The 23079-nt window shown below is 38.8% G+C and overlaps 1 long non-coding RNA gene across 1 annotated transcript in view; it reads right to left on the bottom strand.

The window, feature by feature from the left end:
- Positions 1–1608: 1608 nt before the first annotated feature.
- The window catches only part of LOC132538679 (uncharacterized), a 210340-nt gene continuing 188869 nt past the window's right edge, over positions 1609–23079 (bottom strand). The window contains exon 2 of the long non-coding RNA XR_009550037.1: positions 1609–1702. This is a non-coding gene — a long non-coding RNA (uncharacterized LOC132538679). The remainder of the gene's footprint in view (positions 1703–23079) is intronic.

The following is a 23079-nucleotide window of genomic DNA, read 5'->3' as shown; positions in this document are numbered from 1 at the left end:
CTCACAAAAGTTTTGTTCTCCCTCCATTACTACCTTAGTTCTCAGAAAGTTGAAGAAGCACCTGTGAGACAGGCCCACGTTTACAAAACAAAGTGACGCTAAATATTGGCTGGGATGTGGAGAAAAAGGAACCTTGGCATATTGTTGGTGGGAATGCAAACTGGTGTGGTTTTTATGGAAAACCAAGTGGTAGAGTCCTTAAATAAAAATAGAAGTACCTTGTTAACCATCAATACCTCTCCGAAGCATAAACCCAAAGGACATGAGAGCATGAATTCGAAAGACCATATGCACCCAAATGATCATAGCTCCATTATTTTCAATAGTCAACGTGTGGAAACAACATAAATAACCAAGGACAGATGACTGGATAAATAAAGTCATTGGCTATATATTTAATGAAGCCAGCCCCTTTTGTCGTCATAGGGAATTGTGTGGAGCAGCACCCCTCTTATCCTATGGTTTTTGTCAGTGTTTGCTATTTATAAATAAAGAAGAAAAAAAGAAAGGTAAAAAAAGTTGAAAATGATTGAGATTACCTCACAGAAGTGAATTACATAACACAGATGTAGATATAGGTTTATTATTCGCACTTCAGTCCTAAGACCTTCACTATATTGAGGGAACACATTGTGCATTGGGGAGATAGATGTATAAGGAAATATAGAGGGAGCCTGGTCTAGGTGGTAGCACACCCAGTTAAGTACACATAGTACCAAGCTCAAGACTTTTGATTCCAGAGGGATATTTAAAGTATGAAATAAAGAACAAGGAAATCTTGGGGGGTAATATTGATGGAGATGAGAGTATTGGAAAGCAGTGAGCCTACTTTGTATGGAGTCCTTGCTCAGAAGCTTTGAGTCTGACAAACTCCCATCAGGAAGTATGTGTGTTTACTTTTCAGTCACAAAACTGTGAAAATGCTTTATGTTCAGATTCCTCTATGACTTTAAAGAGCATTAGGAAGCCAGAGTTTGCAGGGTCAGCTTTTATATTTTGGCTTGAAAATAATATAGTTAAGGAATCCTACAGGAAGCACAGACAGGCCTTCAAAATGCAAAAATATGCATTTTTTCCCCTCATGGGCTAATTTCCTCCCACCATGGGAGGTCAGGAATAAAATCCACAGTAAATGTTATGGCAGAAGATGCTTTCTCATCACAGGAAACTGCTTAATCCTAGTGTGCATGTTTTGCCAAATTAGAAACTGAATAAGATTATTTGTGAGGTGTTTGATTTTGCTTCAGACTTTCAGACTTATTTTTATTTTTTTGAAAAAAATCTAAGGAACTTTAAGCTATAATTTGAGTTTCTGCAAATAGCACTGCATTTTTGTTTTTTTTTTGTGTTTTTTTTTATTTAAGAGGGATTAATTAACAAAAGCATAAGGTAGGAGGGGTACAACTCCACACAATTCCCACCACCCAATCTCCATAACCCACCCCCTCCCCTGATAGCTTTCCCATTCTCTATACCTCTGGGAGCATGGACCCAGGGTCATTGAGGGTTGCAGAGGGTAGAAAGTCTGGCTTCTGTAATTGCTAACCCGCTGAACATGGGTGTTGACTGGTCGGTCCATACTCCCAGTTTGCCTCTATCTTTCCCAATTAGTGTGTGTCTCTGGGGAAGCTGAGCTTCAGGACACATTGGTGGGGTCTTCAATCCAGGGAAGCCTGGCCAGCATCCTGGTGGCATCTGGACCCTGGTGATTGAAAAGAGAGCTAACATACGAAACCAAACAAATTGTTGAGCAATCATGGACCCAAAGGTTGGAATAGTGGAGAGGAAGTGTTAGGGGGGTACTCACTGCAAACTCTAGTGTACTTCTGCTTTCAGGTATATATTTTGCAGTAGTTTATGGGTACGTGTGAACATAAGCTCTCTCTCACAGAAACTGGTGTATATCTAGGTTACGGGACTTTGTTAGAAAGTGAACCACCTGAGATGAAATTAGAGAGTACTATAAAAGGAAAGGTGTCACCCGAGTAATAAAACTAAAGGGTTGTCATTCCACTCGTGAAGTCTCTGGACACAGTCTGAGGTGAAGCATGTTGAGGTGGCAATCGTTGCATTGGTTAGGTTGTGATCAGCGGATGCAATATTATTTGGTATGGATTGGGAGACGCATACGGGAAAGTGGGCCCTATCCAAGGGTTCAGGACTGGGGGAAGTAGGGGCTCTGTAGTGGAGATGTGAGGTTCCTGCTGTCTTAGGGTTCAAAAAGACAATTGATAGTTAATGTTATCATCACATTATTTGGTAATTGGGTTAACTTTGAAAAGTCCTTTTGTTAGGGTTTGCTGTACAGTTTCCAGTATCTTGTATATAGCTATGCTATTGGATGCTTCTAATCTACTTGGTCTAGGCTTTTGAGAGAGCCCGCATATCAAATACACAGCCTATATATTAAAAAGATTCAGTTTGTGTTTTGAAAAACTTTGAGACATAAAATTAATTTTCCCCCTCTCATATTAAGCAACTACTGATTTATATGTCTACATTTTGCTAGTAGTGTACATAAACACCATTCCCACCACCAAAAGACTGTGACCCATCCCTCCCACCCACTCCCACCCCCCACTGGCCCAGAAAGCTGCATGTCTACCCCTCACCACAGCGTTTTTACTTTGGTGCCCTACTTACAATTTGGTCAGGTCCTGCTTTTAGTTTCCCCTTCAGATCTTCTTAGTCAACTTCTGTTGATGAGTGGGATCATCCCATACTCATCTTTATCTTTCTGACTTAGTTCACATAACATAATTCCTTCTAGCTCTGTCCAAGATGGGTTCATCATTCTTGATAGCTGCACAGTATTCCATTGTGTATATATACCACAACTTTCTCAGCCACTCATCTGTTGTTGGGCACCTGGGTTGCTTCCAGGTTTTACTATTATGAATTGTGCTGCTATGAACATAGGAGTACATACCTCTTTTTGCTTGGGTGTTATGGAGTCCTTGGGGTCTAACCCCAGGAGAGGAATTACTGAATCATATGAAATGTCCATGTCTAGCCTTGTTGAGTGCTCCAGACTGCTCTCCACAGAGGCTGTACCAATTTACATTCCCAACAGCAATGTAAAAGGGTTCCTCTGTCCCCACATCCTCTCCAGCATTTGTTGCTGCTGTCCTTTTTGATGTATGCCATTCTTACAGGAGTGAGGTGGTATCTTAGTGTTGTCTTAATTTGCATTTCTCTGACAATCAGAGATCTAGAGCAGTTTTTCATATGTTCGTAGCCTTTTGGATCTCCTCTGTAGTGAATGTTTTGTTCATATACTCTGCCCATTTTTGGATGGGGTCATTTGCTTTTTTGGTGCTAAGTTTGCTGAGCTCTTTATATATTTTGGTGATTAGTTTCTTGTCTGATGTATGGCATGTGAAGATCTTCTCCCACTCTGTGAGGGGTCTCTCTATTTGTTTAATAGTTTCTTTGGATGTGCAAAAGCATTTCAATTTGATGTAGTAACATTGGTTTGTTTCTGCTTTACTTCCTTGTAATTTGGTTTTTTTCATCAAAGATGTCCTTGAAGTGTAGGTGGGAAAATGTTTTACCAATGTTTTCCTCTAAGTATTTGATTGTTTCTGGTCTGACATCTAGGTCTTTGATCCATTTGGAGTTGATTTTTGTTTCTAGTGAGATACAGTGGTTCAATTTCATTCTTCTGCATGTTACAACCCAGTTTTCCCAGCAACATTTATTGAAGAGAGCCTCCTTTTTCCATTTAATCCTTTGGGCCGCCTTATCAAATATTAGATGCCCATAGGTGTGGGGATTTATTTCTGGGTTTTCAATTCTGTTCCACTGGTCTGTGTGCCTATTTTTGTTCCAGTACCATGTTTTTTTGATGATGATGGCTTTATAATATAGTATAAGGTCTGGCAGTGTGATGCCTCCATTTCTGTTTTTTTTCCTCAAGATGGTTTTGGCAATTCTAGGTGTTTTCAGGTTTCAGATAAATGATTGTAGTGTTTGTTCTATTCTCTTAAAGAAGCTTGGTGGAACTTTGATGGGTATTGCATTAAATTTGTATATGGCTCTAGGGAGAATATTCATTTTGATGATATTTATTCTTCCAATCCATGAGCATGGGATATTTTTCCATTTCTTGGTATCAGTTTCTATTTCCTTGAGTAGCGACTCATAGTTTTCAGCATACAAGTCTTTCACTTCTTTGGTCGACTTTATTCCTAGTTATTTGATTGATTTTGCTGAAACAGAAAATGGGAGTGATTTCTGGATGTCTTCTTCTTCAGATTTAGTGTTTTCATAAAGACATGCCACTGATTTTTGTACATTAATTTTGTAGCCTGATAACTTGCTATATTGCCTAATAACTTCCAGTAATTTTCTGCTGGATTCTTTAGGTCTTTCTATGTATACTATCATATCATCTGCAAATAGTGAGAGCTTGACTTCCTCCCTTCCCATCTGTATTCCTTTGATTTCTTTCTCTTGCCTGATTGCTATGGCAAGAACTTCCAATACTATGTTGAAGAGTAACGGTGACAGTAGACAGCCCTGTCTAGTCCCCGATCTGAGGGGCAATGCTTTCAACTTCTGTCCATTGAGTATGATGTTGGCTGTAGGTTTGCTATATATGGACTGCACTATCTTGAGGAATTTCCCATCTATTCCCATTTTTTGTAGAGTTTTCAGCATGAATGGGTGTTGGATTTTGTCAAAGGCTTTCTCTGCATCTATTGAGATAATCATGTGGTTTTTGGCTTTGCTTTTATTGATGTGGTGAATGACATTGATTGACTTATGGATGTTGAACCAACCTTGCATTCCTGGGATGAATCCCACTTGGTTATGATGAACAATCTTTTTGATATGTTGCTGTATCCGGTTGGCCAAGATCTTGTTTAATATTTTGGCATCTATGTTCATCAGAGATATTGGTCTGTAGTTTTCCTTTATTGTTCTGTCCCTATCAGCTTTTGGTATCAGGGTGATGTTGGCTTCATTGAAGGTGGAAGGGAGTATTCCTATTTCTTCAATCTTATGGAAAAGCTTAAGAAGTATGGGTACTAACTGTTTCCTGAAAGTTTTGTAGAATTCATTTGTGAAGCCATCTGGTCCAGGACTTTTGTTGTTGGGAAGATTCTTAATAACTGCTTCAATTTCTTTGTCCGTGATTGGTGCATTTAGATTTTGTAGTTCTTCTTGGTTCAGTTTTGGAAGGGCATATGTTTCTAGGAATTGTTGCATTTCTTCCAGATACTCTAGCTTGGTGGCATATAGTTCTTTATAGAAGTTTCGCAGGATTCTCTGGATTTCTGTGGTGTCACTTGTGATATCTCCTCCATCGTTTACAATTCTATTAATTTGAGTCTTCTCTCTTTTTTGTTTGGTGAGTCTGGCTAGGGGTTTGTCAATTTTGCTTAATCTTTCAAAGAACCAACATTTGGTTTCATTGATCTTTTGTACGGTTCTTTTATTTTCGATGTTGTTTATTTCTGCTCTAACTTTAGTGATTTCTGTCCTTCTGGTTGCTTTAGGGTTCCTTTGTTCCTCTTCCTCTAAGTCCTTGAGGTGTGCAGTAAGGTCGTTCATTTGAGCTTCTTCTTGGTGTTTAATATGTGATTGTATAGCTATAAGATTCCCTCTCAGTACTGCTTTAGCTGTGTCCGAAATATTTTGATAGTTTGTGTCTTCATTTTCATTTGTTTCCAGGAACATTTGAATTTCCTGCTTGAGTGAGTTTCTGACTCAGTGGTTCTTAAGGAGCATGTTGTTTAGTTTCCAAATTCTGTGTCTTTAATTAATAATTTTCTGTTTGTTGTTAAATGTAAGTTTTATTCCACTGTGGTCTGAGAAGATACTTGGGATGATTTCAATGTTCTTGAATTTATTGATGCTGTCTTTGTGGCCTAACATGTGGTCTATCCTTGAGTATGTGTTATGTGGATTTGAAAAGAAGGTGTATTCCAGTTTTTTGGGGTGAAGGAGTCTGAAAATGTCCAAGAGGTCTAGTCTGTCAATCTCTTCATTCAATTCTCTTGTATTTTTATTGGTTCTCTGCTTTGTTGATCTAAGTGTGAGAGTGGGGTATTGAAGTCTCCCACTATTATTGTATTACTATTGATGTATTTTTGAAATACTTTCAGTAGGTACTTAATGTATTTAGATCGTCCCGCGTTGAGTGCATAGATGTTAATGATTGTTAAGTCTTCTTGGCTGATTGATCCTCTAATAATTATGTAATTTCCTTGCCTATCTTTTATTACTTTATTTAATTTAAAATCTATTGTGTCTGAGATGAGAATGGCTGTTCCTGCCCTTTTTTGTGGACCGTTAGCCTGTATGATAGTTTTCCATCCTTTCACTTTAAGTCTGTGTTTATCTTGTTGTGACAGATGGGATTCTTGCAAGCAGCGTATGGTTGGGTTATGTTTTCTGATCCATCCCCCTACCCTGTGCCTTTTGATAGGTGAGTTTAAGCAATTGACATTTATTGATATTATGGATTTAATTTATTGTAGTGCCATTGTTCAAAAAAAATTGTTTGCACTGATATATTGCAAGTATTATAGTGATGTTCTTGTTCATAAGAGCTCTTTCAGAACCTCTTTCAGGGCCAGTTTGGTGATGGTTGCCTCCTTTAACTGTTGTTTATCTTAGAAGGTTTTGATCCCTCCATCTAGTTTGAATGAAAGTCTAGCAGGATATATTATCCTTGGTTGAAACACTTTTTCATTCAAGGTTCGATAAATATCTTGCCACTCCCTTCTGGCTTTTAGAGTTTGAGTGGAGAAGTCTGCAGATAATCTTATGGGTTTTCCCTTGTATGTGACTTTTTGTTTCTCTCTTGCAGCCTTTAGGATCCTTTCTTTATCCTTACTTCTTCTCATTGTGACTATGATGTGTCTTGGTGTCTTCAGGGCTGGGTTGATTCTGTTTGGTACTCTCTGGGCCTCTTGAATCTTGATGTCCTTTCTGTTATTCAGGTCTGAGAAGTCTTCTTCTATTATTTCCTCTAGAATGTTTGCTTCCCCTTCTTCTCTTTCTTCCTCTGGCAGGCCAATTATATGAATGTTACTTCTTTTGAGATCATGCCATATGTCTCTGTTGTTGTTTTCAGTGTCTCTCAATCTCTTTTTAAGCTTTTTCACCTCTTTCTTAGTTTTCTCTAACTCATCCTCTGTCTGACTAATTCTGTTTTCTGCTTCTGTTAGTCTGCTTTCCCTTGCCTCAACTTCTTTCTTCATTACAGCTATTTCAGCTTTCAGTTCTCTAATTGCCTCAAGATAATCAGTATTTTCCTTGGGGGTCTCAACTGATGTTTCCCTAATACTGCCATTCCTTTCCTCCAATGTTGTTTTCATATCTGTGATTAATAAGTTTATTATTGCTTGCATACTTTTCTTATCGATGGTTACTTCTGGCTGATTTGTAGTTTCTTCTGGGCTCTTGTCTTCATTCATTGGAGTAGCAGTTTTATTTGTTTTTGATCTACCCAATTTTTTATTTGTGTTTCCTTTTTTTATGCTCTGTTGTTCCTCAGTTGTTGTGTCTTGAGTACAAGTAACACTGTACTAAATGCCTTTATGACAATTGCACTCACCAACCTCAGGAATTACAGTAGCAACTGAAGCAAGTATTGAAGTAGTTTAATCGTTACCAGTTAGCCAATCAATTTCTCCAATTCTTGAAAAAATAGTAACCAATCCCAGTGAAGAAAGAGAAAAGAAAGGATAGCAAGAATAGACAGTTATGCAAATCTACTATCCACTGTATATTCTAGGGGTAACAAGAGGGGAAAGGGAACTAGAGCAGAGATACACACATAGAGAGTCCACTCTGAGTCAGATTTCTTCCCCAAAATAATTCACAAATTCAGAAAGGCAAAGAAGAAGGAAGAAGTGTATGACAAGATTAAAAAGAGAGAGAGAGAGAGAGAGAGAGAGAGAGAGATGAGAGAGAGAAAAGGGAAAAGATAAGAAAAAGAGCTGTAATTAAAGAGCAGTGAAAGGAAATTCCCAAATGTGTATCAGTGAATTCAAAAAAGCACACTGTGGTGTGGGGGCTGGGGGCTGTGACTTTGGAAGCTGTAGGATTAAGGTAGAAGGGATGACAAGAATGAGAAAAAGAAAATACAAAAGAAAGAGAGAGAGAGAAAAAAGAAAAAGATAAGAAAAAGAACAGTCATAAAAGGGCAGTGAAAGGAAAGGGTTTTTTTTGTATTTATTTTTAATTAATTAGCTATGTGGGGTGAGGTGGGGGGGTTGGCTACTTAGAAAGAGAAAAATGGCCAGAGGTTTCAGAATGGTATAGATTTAGAATTAATGATACTCCCTGGTGGGGCAGGAATTTGGTAAAGAAAAGGAGCTCCCCTCCCCTGCTAGGATCTGGTCCCCAGGGACTGGTTATGGTGGGGGGAGGGCAGGAAGGAGGTATGCTTGAAAATTAAAAGGAAGAAAAAAATATTTTCCCCTTTTTTCCCTACTCTAATTCTTCTTCTTTTTTTAAATTTTATTTATTTATTTATTCCCCTTTTGTTGCCCTTGTTGTTTTATTGTTGTAGTTATTATCGATGTCATTGTTGTTGGATAGGACAGAGAGAAATGGAGAGAGGAGGGGAAGACAGAGAAGAGGAGAGAAAGACAGACACTTGCAGATCTGCTTCATGGCCTGTGAAGCAACTCCCCTGCAGGTGGGGAGCCGGGGCCTCAAACCTGGATCCTTTTGCCAGTCCTTGAGTTTGGTGCCACCTGCACTTAACCCACTGCGCTACCACCCGACTCCCTCTATTCTAATTCTTAACCCAAATTAAGTTATAGTCACCTCCTTGGGGGTCCCGCTAGAACCCCTTATTGGCTGGCCTGCTAAAGGCAGAAAATCCTACAGTTTCCAGGACATGTGGTCAGAGCTCAGCCACTAGCAGCTTCTCAGTCTGCCATCTTCCAGGAACCCCCCCCCCAAGCTTTTTTAAAGAATTTCTCAAAAATGAAAGCTAGCTCCAAGTCCTTTTGATCCAATGAGAGCTGTACTCAAGGATGTCCTCAGATCTGCCCTCAGGGTCATGGTGGTCCCCCGAGACTCCCAAGAGAAAGCCCCTGAGCTACAGTTCTCCCTCCTGGTCCTCTGCTGGCTGCCCAGCAGCGCTCTGCAACTTGCAGAGGAGCCATCTTCCCGGGCCGAGGACAGTGCCCGGCGCACCCGCCTTGCCCGCCGCCGCCTGGGAAGTCTGGAGCAGCCTGCCTGCTAGTCTGTGCCACCTCTACTCTAATTCTTAACCCAAATTAAGTTATAGTCACCTCCTTGGTGTCACCGCTAGGACCCCTTATTGACTGGCCTACTAAAGGCAGAAAATCCTACCGTTTCCAGAAGATGTGATCAGAGCTCAAGCCACTAGCAGCTTCTCAGTCCACCATCTTCGAGAGACACCAGCACTGCATTTTTGTTGTTGACAGAGCTTCACCACTCTAAGTCAAATTTTTGGAGATGGGGATGGGGAGAGAATGGAAAGATCGTACAGCCCCAAAGTTTCTTCAGTGTCTTGGCACCTGGGTAGAACCTGGTTCATGTGCACTACCCAGGTGAGATATTTTACGGAGCTTGGAAGTCGCTCCTACAGGCTCACATTTATTATCCACATCTGTGGTCTCATCTACCTATTAGACAAATGCACAAGAAGTATTTTTAAAACCCAAGGATTGTATTATGGCTTAGCTATCCCATATGACACAGATCAGACATAAGTGTCCACTGATACTTTTAATCAAGGCTAGTCATAATTAAGTTATGCTGTATAAATGCACGCTGGATTTCAGAAACTTTGTCCAAATAAATGGCTGTAATATATTTCAGTAATAGTTTTATATAGATTTTATGGGAAAGGAATTTTTGAGATAGGCTAAACTAGTTGAGTAACATTCCACTTTATTGTATCTTTAAAATATATTTCTGGGACCAGAAAATGACTAACCCTATATAGTACAGGGGAACATGTACAAGGTCTCAATTTCTTTCTTTCCTTTTTGTATGGATAATTTATTTATTTTTACTTTTAAAAATTATTTATTTTTAATTTTTGTTAGTAATTTAATAATGATTGACAAGATTGTGGGATGAGAGATTATCACCACCAGAATTCTACATCCCATCCCCTCCACTGAAAGCTTTTCTATTTTTTATACCTCTGAGAGTATGGACCCAGGATCATTATGGATTGTAGAAGGTAGAAGGTCTGGATTCTGTAATTGCTTCTTCACTGGACATGGGAGTTGACAAGTTGATCCACACCCCTAGACTATCTCTGGGGATGTGGGGTTCCAGGAAACGTTGATGAGATCATCTGCCCAGGGAAGTCAGGTTGATGTCATGGTAGCATATTCAACTTGTTGGCTGAAAAGCATTAAGATATAAAGGAGAACAAACTGTTTAATAATCAGAAACCAAAAAGGTAAAAAAATAGCAGATGAGGTTTGGGGTTTTTATGTTGGAAGAATCTAGGAAGTCTATTTTAGGTATATTTCAAGGGGCCCATTACTTTACTGTTTCTAATCCAAACACTATCTGGGAGCATCATCTGAGCCAATGCTAGAGGGAACTCGTGTGATGTGAAGTCTGAGTCATTTCTAGGCCATCCTCTCAATCTTTGTTCTTTAAAAATCTATGAAGATGGGGCCAGGCAGTGACATGCCTGGGTAAGTGCTCACATTACAGTGCACAAGGAATCAGATTCAAGCCCCTAGTCCCCACCTGCAGGGGGAAAGCTTCATGAGTAGTGAAATAGGGCTTTAGGTAACCCTTTGTATCTCTCCTTCTCTACCTCCCCCTCTACTCTCAATTTCTTTCTGTCACCATCCAATAATAAATAAATAAATACGAAAAATCCATTAAGATGAAGACCTAAATAAGGCAAAATATGCTCTAATGCCTGACTGTGAACTTCATGATTTATAGTTCTAAGATCCCTCCCTAATACTTTAGTTTAATCTCACTCAACAGTCTTTTCAATTACATGCTGCAATAATAACATTCTGTACATACTAAATTAAATATAATATTAAAACATTGCACCAGCTTTATTTATCTTTCTTTCTTGTCTTTTTTTTTTTTTTTTACTGATTTTATGTAGACTTTAGAGAAATTAAGAAAACATATGGGAGCCAAAGTATATTTAAGGCATTTAGTGCTCCCCAGTCAATTAGGAATAGCATAGAGGATAACCTAAGAACACAACAAGATGAGGATTACTTTGGGAACCCACCAAGTCATAGGTGAGTGCAAACATGGAGTAAGAAGAGCTTAAGGGGAGATTGCTGGGGCTAAAAGCATGTATCTACTGCTGAACAGCTGATAACAGTTGTCCAGCAATGCGCCAGTTGAGGTGTCACCTCCAGTCTTAGTTTTATCAACAAAAAGACTGCTGAAGGGAGGAGAGAATCCCCCAAGTCTCACCAAATGCAGCTGTGTGTTTCCACTGCTACTGTCCCTTGGAGACTGGAGCAACAGTTGGGAGGTGTTGGTCTGCTTCTAAATTCTGCTTGTAAGACCCCTTCTGTTGCATTGCTTGACTCTGTGGTCTGTTTACATAATCATTGTTTTCACTGGATTAATTCCTACTGGTTCCCACACTTTTTCCTTCTCTCCACCCCCTATCCTACGTACTTCCTCTTCCTGACACTTCCGCCTCAGAAGATATATATAGGACAGGATTTTGATTATAGCTAGCTAGCTTGCACTGCATTCCTCATCAATAAAGATTGAACTGTGTTCCCAGCTCAGCCATGAGTCCCTGGTCGTCTCTCTCCCACCCTCGAAGCTAGCTTGAAATCTGGTGCCCCAAACTGGGACTGGGAGGAAGGCCCTGTGCTGACATCAGGGGGCAGAGAACTGTTGGAGAAACTCAGAAGGGAGCTATGATCTGTGGTCTGGAGGTTTGGCTGTATACTGGGAGTATACATTGTTCTTCTGATGATTTGGGAGATATCTGCCTCATAACTCACAGAGTACAAATGGTATTTGTTTAGAAACTGGCAGGACCAAAGAGTGCTGCTTGGCTCAACTTTGGCTGCTGTCAGTACACCCAAAAAAGGGCTTTGGACTCTTGGGGCTTGGGATTATCTTTGCATAACCACTGTGCTATCTTTCTCCCACCAGGTTTTTCTCTTTGTCAGTAGTGAGTGATTAAGCTAAAAAAAAAATCTACTTACAGTTAAAAAGCCCTCAATCTACTGTAGTCTGCAGGGAAGATAAAGAATGTAGGAGGATTTAAAGGCCACTGTGCTTCACCTCAGGGATTGAGATAACAATTGAAACTGTTGGGCTGCACAGCAGAGGAGAGGGAACACAAATCTTTATTCACCCGGGAACCTCAGAGTTGGATGAAAGCGCAGCAGTCAGGGCCATGTGGAGCTAGCAAAAATGGCCACCTCCCACTATGCGCAGCAACCCTTCTCTGTGTCCGGTCACTGAGGTTAAAAGAGTCAAAGAGAGAGAGGGGCAGAAGCAGAAGGGATTTTATGGAATAAATTCTGGAAGTGGCAAGTTGGGATGGGATAGGCTAGGAAACAAGGCACTCAAGGATAGGGTTACAGCTCTCACAGGAATGGGAAGGCGGGGGGTGGGGGGGAGTAAACAAGGCACTCCAGGAAGCTTGGGTATCAGCTCTCCTGGGAATTGGCGATGCCCTGAGGGGACAACATGATGGAACAAGGCACTCCAGGAATAGAGGATCAATTCTCATGGGAATTGACAATACCCTGAGGGGACAACATGGTGGATGTGACTGCATCTGCACAACTTCCCAACATGAAACAACTGCTAAATTCAACAGTTGTGAACTCTTTAAGTAACTTAATTAGACACAAGTTAATTTAGACAAATATGATTAGTGGATTGAAAAGTAACTGAAGGTGAGGGTGGATGTGCAGCTTCATGGAGCAGGGTGTGGGAGGGGAGGGGGTAGGGAGGGGGAGGGTATGGGACACAGTATTTTGGTGGTGGGAATGTTGTTTATGTATACTCCTATTAATTTGTAGTCATATAAATAAAAAAAAGGAAAGTAATGAGAGAGGGATCTCACAAAACATCAGATACAATGGTTACACCAAGAAGAAACATTGTAGAAAATAAACCAGGACAGAAGCCCAGATAAAAATCCCCAAAGAAAAATCACATAATAATGAGAACAACATCCAAATACTAATTGAGACATTAGTCAAAGGAGTGAGGAAAGTTTTTAAAAGTAATATGATCAGAAATGTGGGAACAGCAAATGAGACTCTGAAAGAAAACACTAATTATCTCAAGGCAATCAGAGATCTGAAAGCTGAAATAGCTGTGCTAAGAACACAGCTAGGTGAACAAGCTAATACTGTATCTAAACAGAGTAACAAAATAGTTGAGCTTCAGAAAACAACAGGGGGAGAGAGAATAGAATAAGTGAGGTAGAAAGCAGAATTAGCAAGATCAAGAAAAACTGACAGAAAACAAAGAAGTAAGAAATCTCAAAAAGATCCTAAGAGATACTGAAAACAACAAGTCATATGGGATGACTTCAAAAGAAGTAATATTTTCCTTTTGGTGGTGGGAATGGTACACTCCTAGCAAAATGTAGACATATAAATCAGTAGTTAATCAATATGAGGGGGAAAATCAATTGTATGTCTCAAAGTTTTTCAAAACACAAACTGAATCTTTTTAATATATAGGCTGTGTATTTGATATGCAGACTCTCTCAAAAGCCTACGCCAAGTAGATTAGAAGCATCCAATAGCACAGCTATATACAAGATACTGGATACTGTACAGCAAACCATAACAAAAGGACTTTTCAAAGTTAACCCAATTACCAAATAATGTGATGATAACATTAACTATCGATTGTCTTTTTGAACCCTAAGACAGCAGGAACCTCACATCTCCACTATAGAACCCCTACTTCCCCCAGTCCTGGAACCCTTGGATAGGGCCCACTTTCCCGTATGCCTCTCCCAATCCATACCAAATAATATTGCATTCGCCGATCACAACCTAACCAACGCAACGATTGCCACCTCAACATGCTTCACCTCAGACTGTGTCCAGAGACTTCACGTGTGGAATGACAACCCTTCAGCTTCATTACTCGGGTGAGACCTTTCCTTTTATAGTACAATCTAATTTCATCTCAGGTGGTTCACTTTCTAACAAAGTCCCATAACCTAGATATACACCAGTTTCTGTGAGAGATAGCTTATGTTCACACGTACTCATAAACTACTGCAAAATATATACCTGAAAGCAGAAGTACACTAGAGTTTGCAGTGAGTACCCCCCTAACACTTCCTCTTCACTATTCCAAGCTTTGGGCCCATGATTGCTCAACAATTTGTTTGGTTTCATATGTTAACTCTCTTTTCAATCACCAGGTTCCAGATGCCACCAGGATGCTGGCCAGGCTTCTCTGGATTGAAGATCCCACCAATGTGTCCTAGAGCTCAGCTTCCCCAGAGACACACACTAATTGGGAAAGACAGAGGCAGAATGGGACCAGTCAACGCCCATATTCAGTGGGGAAGCAATTACAGAAGCCAGACCTTCTACCTTCTGCAACCCTCAATGACCCTGGGTCCATGCTCCCAGAGGGATAGAGAATGGGAAAGCTATCAGGGGAGGGGATGGGTTATGGAGATTGGGTGGTGGGAATTGTGTGGAGTTATACTCCTCCTACCTTATGGTTTTGTTAATTAATCCTTTCTTAAATTAAAAAAAAAAGAAAAGAAAACCATAAAATGAAATAAAGAAATTTAAACAAAAAAAAGAAAGAAATTTAAAAAAAAGAGGTAATATTTTCATTATTAACTTACCAGAGAAATAAAGCATTCTACAGAATATAATAGCTGAGAACTTCCCTACCCTAGACAACATAAAAGTTCAAGAATCCCATAGGGTTTCAAAAAGAATTAACCCAGATTTAAATGCACCAAGACACATCTTATTTAGAATGAAAAGGAAAAAAATATAAAGAAAGGATCCTGAAAAGTGCAAATGAAAAACAAAGAGTCACCTGCAGAGGAAAACCCTTAAGATTAGTAACATATTTTTCCACACAAACACTAAAGGCTAGAAGAGAAAGGCAGGCTATATATTAAGTGCTCAATAAGAAAGGTTTTCAACCAAGACTACTGTATCCTGACAGACTGTTGTTCAGACTAGATGGAGGCATAAAAATCTTCTCTCACAAGCAACATTTGAAAAAATCATCTATTAACAAGCCTTCCCTGTAAGAAGTTCTGAAAGTTCTCCTATAAACAATCACATCACCATAAAAATACCATATATCAAAACACTCTAAAAGTTTAGAATAATAGCATTAAAACATTTTCAATCTATAATATCAATAAATGTCAATGTCCTGAATTCACTTCTAGAAAGGCAGAGAGTAGGAAGATGGATCACAAAACACAACCCAACCATATGTTATCTGCAGGAATCCCACCTAACTCAAAAAGACAAACATAAACTCAAAGTGAAAGGGTAGAAAACTATCATACAAACCAATGTACCACAAAAAAGAGAAAGAACAGTTAGTCTCATATTTTATAAGATATACCTTAAAATAGGTAAAATTAAAAAAAAAACATACAGATGGACATTATTTAGTGGCCAGTCAATCAAAAGGACTGATGATTATTAACATCTATGCACCCCAGCAAGAGGTCATCTACATACATCAAGCATATACTGAAAGAGCTACAGCAATAAATTAACAGGAACACAGTAACACACTCCCTAAACTTGATAGATCATATAGGCATAAAATTCAATAAAGAAACGAGGTTTAATTAAGAGATAGATAAATCACTATATTAAGAGATAGATAAATTAGAACTACTGGACATTTTCAGAGCCATTCACCTCTAGAAACTAGAATACACATTATATTTAAGTCCATATGGGTCATTGTCAAGATTAGACCATATGTTAGGGCACAAAGACATTCAACATATTCAAGAGCATTGAAATCATCCCAGGCGTATTCTCAGACCATAGTGGAATTAAATACCCCATCCAAATATGGGGAGAGGACATGAACAGAATATTCTGCATAGAAGAGATCAAAAAGGCCAACAAACATATGAAGAAAATGCTTCAAGACAACAATAAAGACAACAGTGAGATACCACCTCACTCCTGTGAGAATGTCATTCATCAGAAAAGGTAGCAGCAACAAATGCTGGAGATGTTGTGAGGACAAAAACCCTTCTGCACTTCTAGTGGGAATGTAAATTGGTTCAGCCCTGTAGAGAGCAGTCTAGAGATCACTCAGAAGTCTAAAAGTATACCTACCCTATGACCCTGCCATTCCTTTCCTGGAGATATATCCTAAAGAATTAAACATACCCATCAAAAAGGATTTGTGTGTACCTGTGTTCACAGCTGTACAATTTGTAATAGCCAAAACCTGGAAGCAACCCAGGTGTCCAACAACAGATAAGTGGCTGAGTAAGGTGTGGTCTATATACACAATGGAATACTACTCAGCTATTTAAAATGATGGTTTCACTGTTTTCAACCCATCTTGGATGGAGCTTGGAGAAATCATGTTAAGTGAGATTAGTCAGAAACAGAAGGATGAATATGGGATGATCTCACTCATAGACAGAAGTTGAAAAACATAATCAGAAAGGAACACACTAAGCAGAAATTAGGCTAGAGTTGGTGTATTACACCAAAATAAAAGACTATGGGGTGGAGTGTGGAGGGTTCAGGTCCTGGATCATGATGGCAGAGGTAAACCTAGTGGGGGTTGAATTGTTATGTGGAAAAGTGGGAAAGGCTTTGCATGTAGAAACTATTGTATTTTACTTTCAACTGTAAACCATTAACCCCTTCAATAAAGAAATGTGTGTATGTGTATTTATTTTTACATTAAACAGCATTGCTATAAATTGTTGGAACTCAATAAAAAATAGATTTAGATTTAGAAAAAAAAGTTTATTAGATATTGTACTGTATTACCACATACCTGCCCCAGGCTTGAGCCTGATCATTGCTGCACTGAAGGAAGCTTCATTGCTGTGGTTTCTTTCTTGTTCTATAGCTGTATAACTCATTTTTTTCCTGAAAAACATCCCACCATAGTAAAGCCTTAGATTTGAAAATTGAAGTGAATTATTAGGCACAAATTTGCCTTTAAGGAACATCACTTTTTATCTGTGGGACAATGAAGGCAATAGGCAATCAGTATCTTTGGACACTCATGCAAGAAGATTCAGAATCTTATTTTGAGTCAGGAGATGTTTTTCAGGTGTGGCCATAGCATAGTACCACCCAATTCTCATGGAAAGCCACATCCTTGCTCGCATCCTCTTGTATGCAACTCTGTGAGTATGCTATGTGAGAAAACAAATTTTGCAGATGTGATTAAACTACAAATTTGTGAGAAAACAAATTCTGCAGATGTGACTAAACTACATATATGTGAGAAAATAAATTTTGCAAATGTGATTACCAGTTTCCAGATGCTGACATGATGCCAACCAGACTTCCCTGGATAGATGACCCCACTAATATGTCCTGGAGCACCACCTCCCCAAAAGGCTGCTCCACTAGGGAAAGAGACAGGCTGGGAGTATGGATCTACCTGCCAATGCCCATGTTCAGTGGGCAAACAATTACAGAAGCCAGACCTTCCACCTTCTGCAACTCATAATGATCCTGGGTCCATACTTCCAGAGGGATAAAGAATAGGGAAGCTATCAGGGGAGGGGTTGGGATATGGAGTTCTGGTGGTGGGAACTGTGTAGAGTACCCCTCTTATCCTATGTTTTTTTGTATTTCCTTTTTATAAATAAAAATTTTAAAATAAAATAAGCTACAGATTTTGAAATGGAATGATTTCCAAATATCATGAAATTGGGTCCTTTGTCTTTAAACATCTTTAAAGGGTCTAATGTCATGACAGTATTTACAAAGAAGAGGTAGAAAGAGATTTGACTACCAAAAAGAATGTTAGTGTGATGTGACATGAAAAAAACACAGTCTTCTGTGACTGCCTTTTGGAGATGAAGAAAAATGGTCAGGACCTAAAGACATGGATAAAGCCCAGAAGACGGAAGCCAAAGCAATTGATTTTCTGGAACCTAGTGAAATCTACCTTATACTTTTTAAAGTACAGAACTAAAAGGTAATAATTTTAAGTTAATCAATTTGAAGTCACTGTTGGAGAAAGAGTAAGAAACCAGCACACCAGATAAAGTGATGCCTCTGCTAAAAAGCTGAACAACTAATAGAACTATTGCAGGTAAAGGCTGAGGGAGTAGAGATGAAAATATTCTAGCAGGATAGCACATGCGATCACATCTTGATGTGATCCCCATCTGCTAACAATGGACAACCCCCTTCTCAGTTTCAGTAACCAATTAAGCTGATGGTTCCAAATTATTTTGAAGTGTTTTGAAGCAAATATTTGTGGGTAGTTTGGGATTCTTCTTCTGTTCTTAAATTTATCAGTTACTTCAGTGTTTCCCTCTTTTTGACCTCACTCAAATACAGATGCCTCACAGGTTTTGTAGTGACAGATGGTGGTTATTCCTACTACTTATCTAGGGGATTTGTAAAGATTACCTCATCATCATTTTATTGGAAGTGCTTCCCACAGTAATTATTGTTGTTTTTCTAGCAAGTTCCCTCTGTTTATACTGCTAACAGGTAGAGAGAGTTATTATAAAACATTGTAAAACATTATTATAAAACATTTGCTTCTACTGCCATATTTGTAGACTCAGACAAAAACAAATGAGATTTGAAAATAAAGTGACTTTGGTCACATTTTAGGTGAATGGTAAAGATAATAGAACTTACGTCTTCCCAAAGTTTGTATTTTTTCTACTTAGGATATTAAAAAAAATAAAGTCACTCATCTATGACTGATCATTTGAAACAAATATTGACAGAGGCATTATCATTAGTCAGTTGTCATATTCATTTGTTTATTTTGCAAAGCCATCAAGCACATTCGTTGTATCTGAATCTCTAAAGGGTCTAAAAATTCAAAAACTAGGCATATTGAGTCTTGCTTTCATGAAGCTCACATTTTGCTCATATATGAGGAATAGTTGAATGCAATTAGTATGCAAATACCTGGTGTTTCAGTCAAGGTCTTGAAACTACTGAATAACCATCCAATCACAGCTATTTTCATTATGCTTTATCTTACAAGTTTTCTAAGTATTCTGCTAGTTCCATTTACTTAAATCTCTACCAAATTACCAAGCTTTTTTTGCCTCTGGATCACTAAAAGCTTTTTAGAGAACCAAGTATTTCCATTGAGAAATAGCAAGTGTCCACTCCTTAAACATAAGGAAACAACATAACAGATGGAAGCAATTTAGCCCCTTGGCATTTCTTTCTTCTGGATCTATTCAAGTCTCAATTCTCCTTAAGGAAGCTATAAACCCTTTAAAAGTTATGGTACACTTTTTTTTTAATCCTCTATGGACCCAAAGTGGGTACTAAAAACAAACTTAAGACTGGGGAGATAGCATAATGGTTATACAAAAAGACTTTGCTGCCTGAGATTTTCAGGTTGAGGCTCAATCCTTGGCATCATCATAAACCAAAGCTGAGTAGCACATTGGTTAAAATAAAAATAAATACATAAAACACAGTTGGTAGCGAGTGTTGATGACTTGATATTATAGTGTTTTGATTTTTCTAAAGGTGATAGTCTTAGACACTGAAAATGAGAGGTTTTAAGGTAAATGCTCTTGGCATCCTACATCAACTGTATGTAAAGCATGTTATGAAAACACATTGCTTGTTATGAAAGCTAAATCAACCTTTACTAGCTGTATTATTATAGTCAGTTTAGTAAAAACTCTGTAAAACTGTTTCTACACATGTAAAATAAAAAGATAGAGGGGCCTGGCAGTGTTGGTGCACCCAGTTAAGTGCAAAGACTCTCACAAGGATCTGGGCTCGAGTTTCCACTTTCCACTTGCAGGAGCTCCACTTCATGAGTGGTAAATCAGGTATCTCTCTCTCTCTTCCTATCTCTGCCACCTCTCCCAATTTCTCTGTGTCCTGTCCAGTAAAAATATGGGGGGAAAATGGCCACCAAGAGCAGTGGATTCATAGTGCTGGCACCGAGCCCCAGTGATAATCCTGAAGGAAAAAATAATAAATAAATGGGAGTCCAGCGGTAGCCAAGCAGGTTAAGCGCAGGTGGGGCAAAGCCCAAGGACCCATGTAAGGATCCTGGTTTGAGGCCGAACCAGGGGAGTGGCTTCACAAGCAGTGAAGCAGGTCTGCAGGTGTCTATCTTTCTCTCTCCATTTCTCTCTGTCCTATCCAACAACGATGACATCAATAACAACTACAACAATAAAACAACAAGGCAACACAAGAGAATAAGTAAATTAATATTTAATAATAAATAAATAAATAAATGGGGTGGAGTCAAGATGGACACCTGAAAGCAGCAACGAGACAGACTCTCCCCAAAACTGATCCAAACCCTGGGAATTCTAAGTGGAAATAGGATTTGCAGTCCTATAGGAGATAAACTATAAAGGAGGGGGTCAAAAAGGAACCATAGTGGAAAATTATAATTGATCTATAAGCCAGCAAAGAAGAGCTTAAAGGACAAAGGAAGTAAAACCATGAGTCATCCAATACCCAACACCTAGCCTGATGGCAGAGAAGGCTGGCTTTTGGGAAATAAGGCAGAGACTAAGAGGCTGCCTCCTTGTGGAGTTAAAATCATTAAGTCAGATTCCAAAGGGGAACCTTTTATCAGAAATCAGTGAGGAGTCATCTAAAGCTGCCTCAATGGATTCCAGCTAAAAACAGCATCCAGGGATAATTTTAATGGGATTGGATTTTCCTTCCTCTAGTCTGAATTGATTTACAGGTAATATCTGTTTGTTGATGAGTTAGACTATCAGTTTGTTAGTTTACTGTTGGATATTGGCTGAAGGTTTTTTTTTTTTGTGATTTCACCTGTGGGACATATCTGTGTTGTACTGGTTTTGCCATCCCCCCCTTTTTTTTTTTTTGCTTTTATCATTTACTTTTTTTTCTTTATTTTCCTTCTTTTTCTCTGATTTGATAAACCTTTCCTTTCATCTTTGTTGTGGTTATTGTATTGGGTAGTGATTGATTTGGTTCTTTCTGGGGGTTCTTAGAGCTGCTCTTTTTTTTGTTGTTGTTGTTTTTTCTTACTTTTTTCTCTTTTGTTTTTATTACTGATTTTTTTTTCTCTCTCTTGTTTGACCAATCTTTGATTTTGTTGATATACTACTGTTATATTTATTGCAGTTTGTGGTTTCATATGTGAGAGGAATCTGGTGTGGTATGGCTTTGCCTTCTTTATCTTTTTAAAAAATTATTTATTTATTCCCTTTTGTTGCCCTTGTTGTTTAATTGTTGTATTTATTGTTGTTGTTATTAATGTTGTCATTGTTAGGACAGAGAGAAATGGAGAGAGATGGGGAAGACAGAGAGGGGGAGAGAAAGACACCTGCAGACCTGCTTTACCACTTGTGAGGCAACTCCCCTGTAGGTGGGAAGCCGGGACTCAAACCAGGATCCTTACTCCTATCCTTGTGCTTTGCGCCATGTGTGCTTAACCTGCTGAACTACTGCCCAACTCCCTGCTTGATTAATATTTTGCAGTTGCTTTTGTTGCTGGCTGGTGTTGAATGGTGTTCTCTGCAGTGGGAGGCGACTGAATGGACTTACTTGGGACATTTTGTTCATTTGTGTTTCTTTTTCTTCATTTCTTCCTTTTAACCATACTCATTTATTTTTTTCCTGCTTTCTGATTTAATTCACCTTTGCTTCTTTTGCATTTGCTGATATTTATGATACTATATGTGAGAACACTTTGATTTAGTGTGGCTTTCCCATGCACAACAAAATAACTGAACTGCAACAACCAGGGCATGAAAAAAAAAACCCAAAATTTATGTATATGTGGGTACGTGTTTAAATCAAAAACAGCTAAATCAACTACAACAATGAGTCAGGAGAACATTCCAGAAGAAATTCCATGTAAGCCAGAAGCAACTAAAACTGAGAAAAGTATTCAAGCATTAACTGATGCATTAATCTCAAAGCTGTTGCGGAAAACACCATCAGAAATAGGGGGAAAAAACCAACAATAAGACACTGAAAGAAAACAGGAGCTATCTTGAGGCAATTAGGGAACTGAAAGCTGAAATAGCTAAGCTAAAAGGCCAGCTAGCAGAACAAGCTAACACTGTAAACGAACAATTAAAAAAATAGTTGAACTGAAGAAACAAGCTGAGGCAAGGAAGAGAAGAATAACAGAAACAGAAAACAGAATTAGCCAGATCATGGATTAATTATAGGAAAGTAAAAAAGAAGTAGAAGAGTTAAAAAAAAGAGAGAGAGAGAGATTGAGAGACACTGAAAACAATAATAGAGACTTATGGGATGACCTCTAAAGAAGGGTAGCATATCTTGCTAGACTGTCATTCAGACTAGATGAAGGGATAAAAGACTTCTCAGACAAGCAACAGTAAAAGGAGGCAACTGTCACCAAACTTGCCCTGAAAGAAGTTCTAAAAGGCCTCTTATAAGCATGAACAACATCACCAAAAAAATTGCCATATATAACAATGAACAAAAATTGTTAAATAATGACACTGCAATATCATAAATCTATAATATCAATAAATGGCAATGGCTTGAAGTCACCCATTAAAAGGCACAGAGTAGGAGGATAGATTAGAAAACACAACCCATGTGGGGGTCAAAGGGACACTCCTGTACTGCTGGTGGGAATACAAATAGGTCCAACCTCTGTGGAGTACATCTGGAGAACTCTCAGAAGGATAGAAATGGACCTACCTTATAATCCTGCAATTCCTCTCCTGGAGATATATCCTAAGGAGCTCAACTCACACCTCCAAAAAGATCTGTGTACACATATGTTCTTAGCAGCACAATTTTTAATAGCTAAAACCTGGAAGCAACCCAGTTGTCCAACAACAGATGAGTGGCTGAGCAAGTTGCGGTATATATACACAATGGAATATTACTCAGCTATAATAAATGATGACTTCACCATTTTCAACCGATCTTGGATGGATCTTGAAAAATTCATGTTAAG

The sequence above is a fragment of the Erinaceus europaeus genome, chromosome 1 (assembly GCF_950295315.1).
Source record: "Erinaceus europaeus chromosome 1, mEriEur2.1, whole genome shotgun sequence".
NCBI classification, from domain to species: domain Eukaryota; kingdom Metazoa; phylum Chordata; class Mammalia; order Eulipotyphla; family Erinaceidae; genus Erinaceus; species Erinaceus europaeus.
The sequence above is the reverse complement of the archived record's forward strand: the minus strand, read 5'-3'. Positions and strand labels throughout refer to the sequence as shown.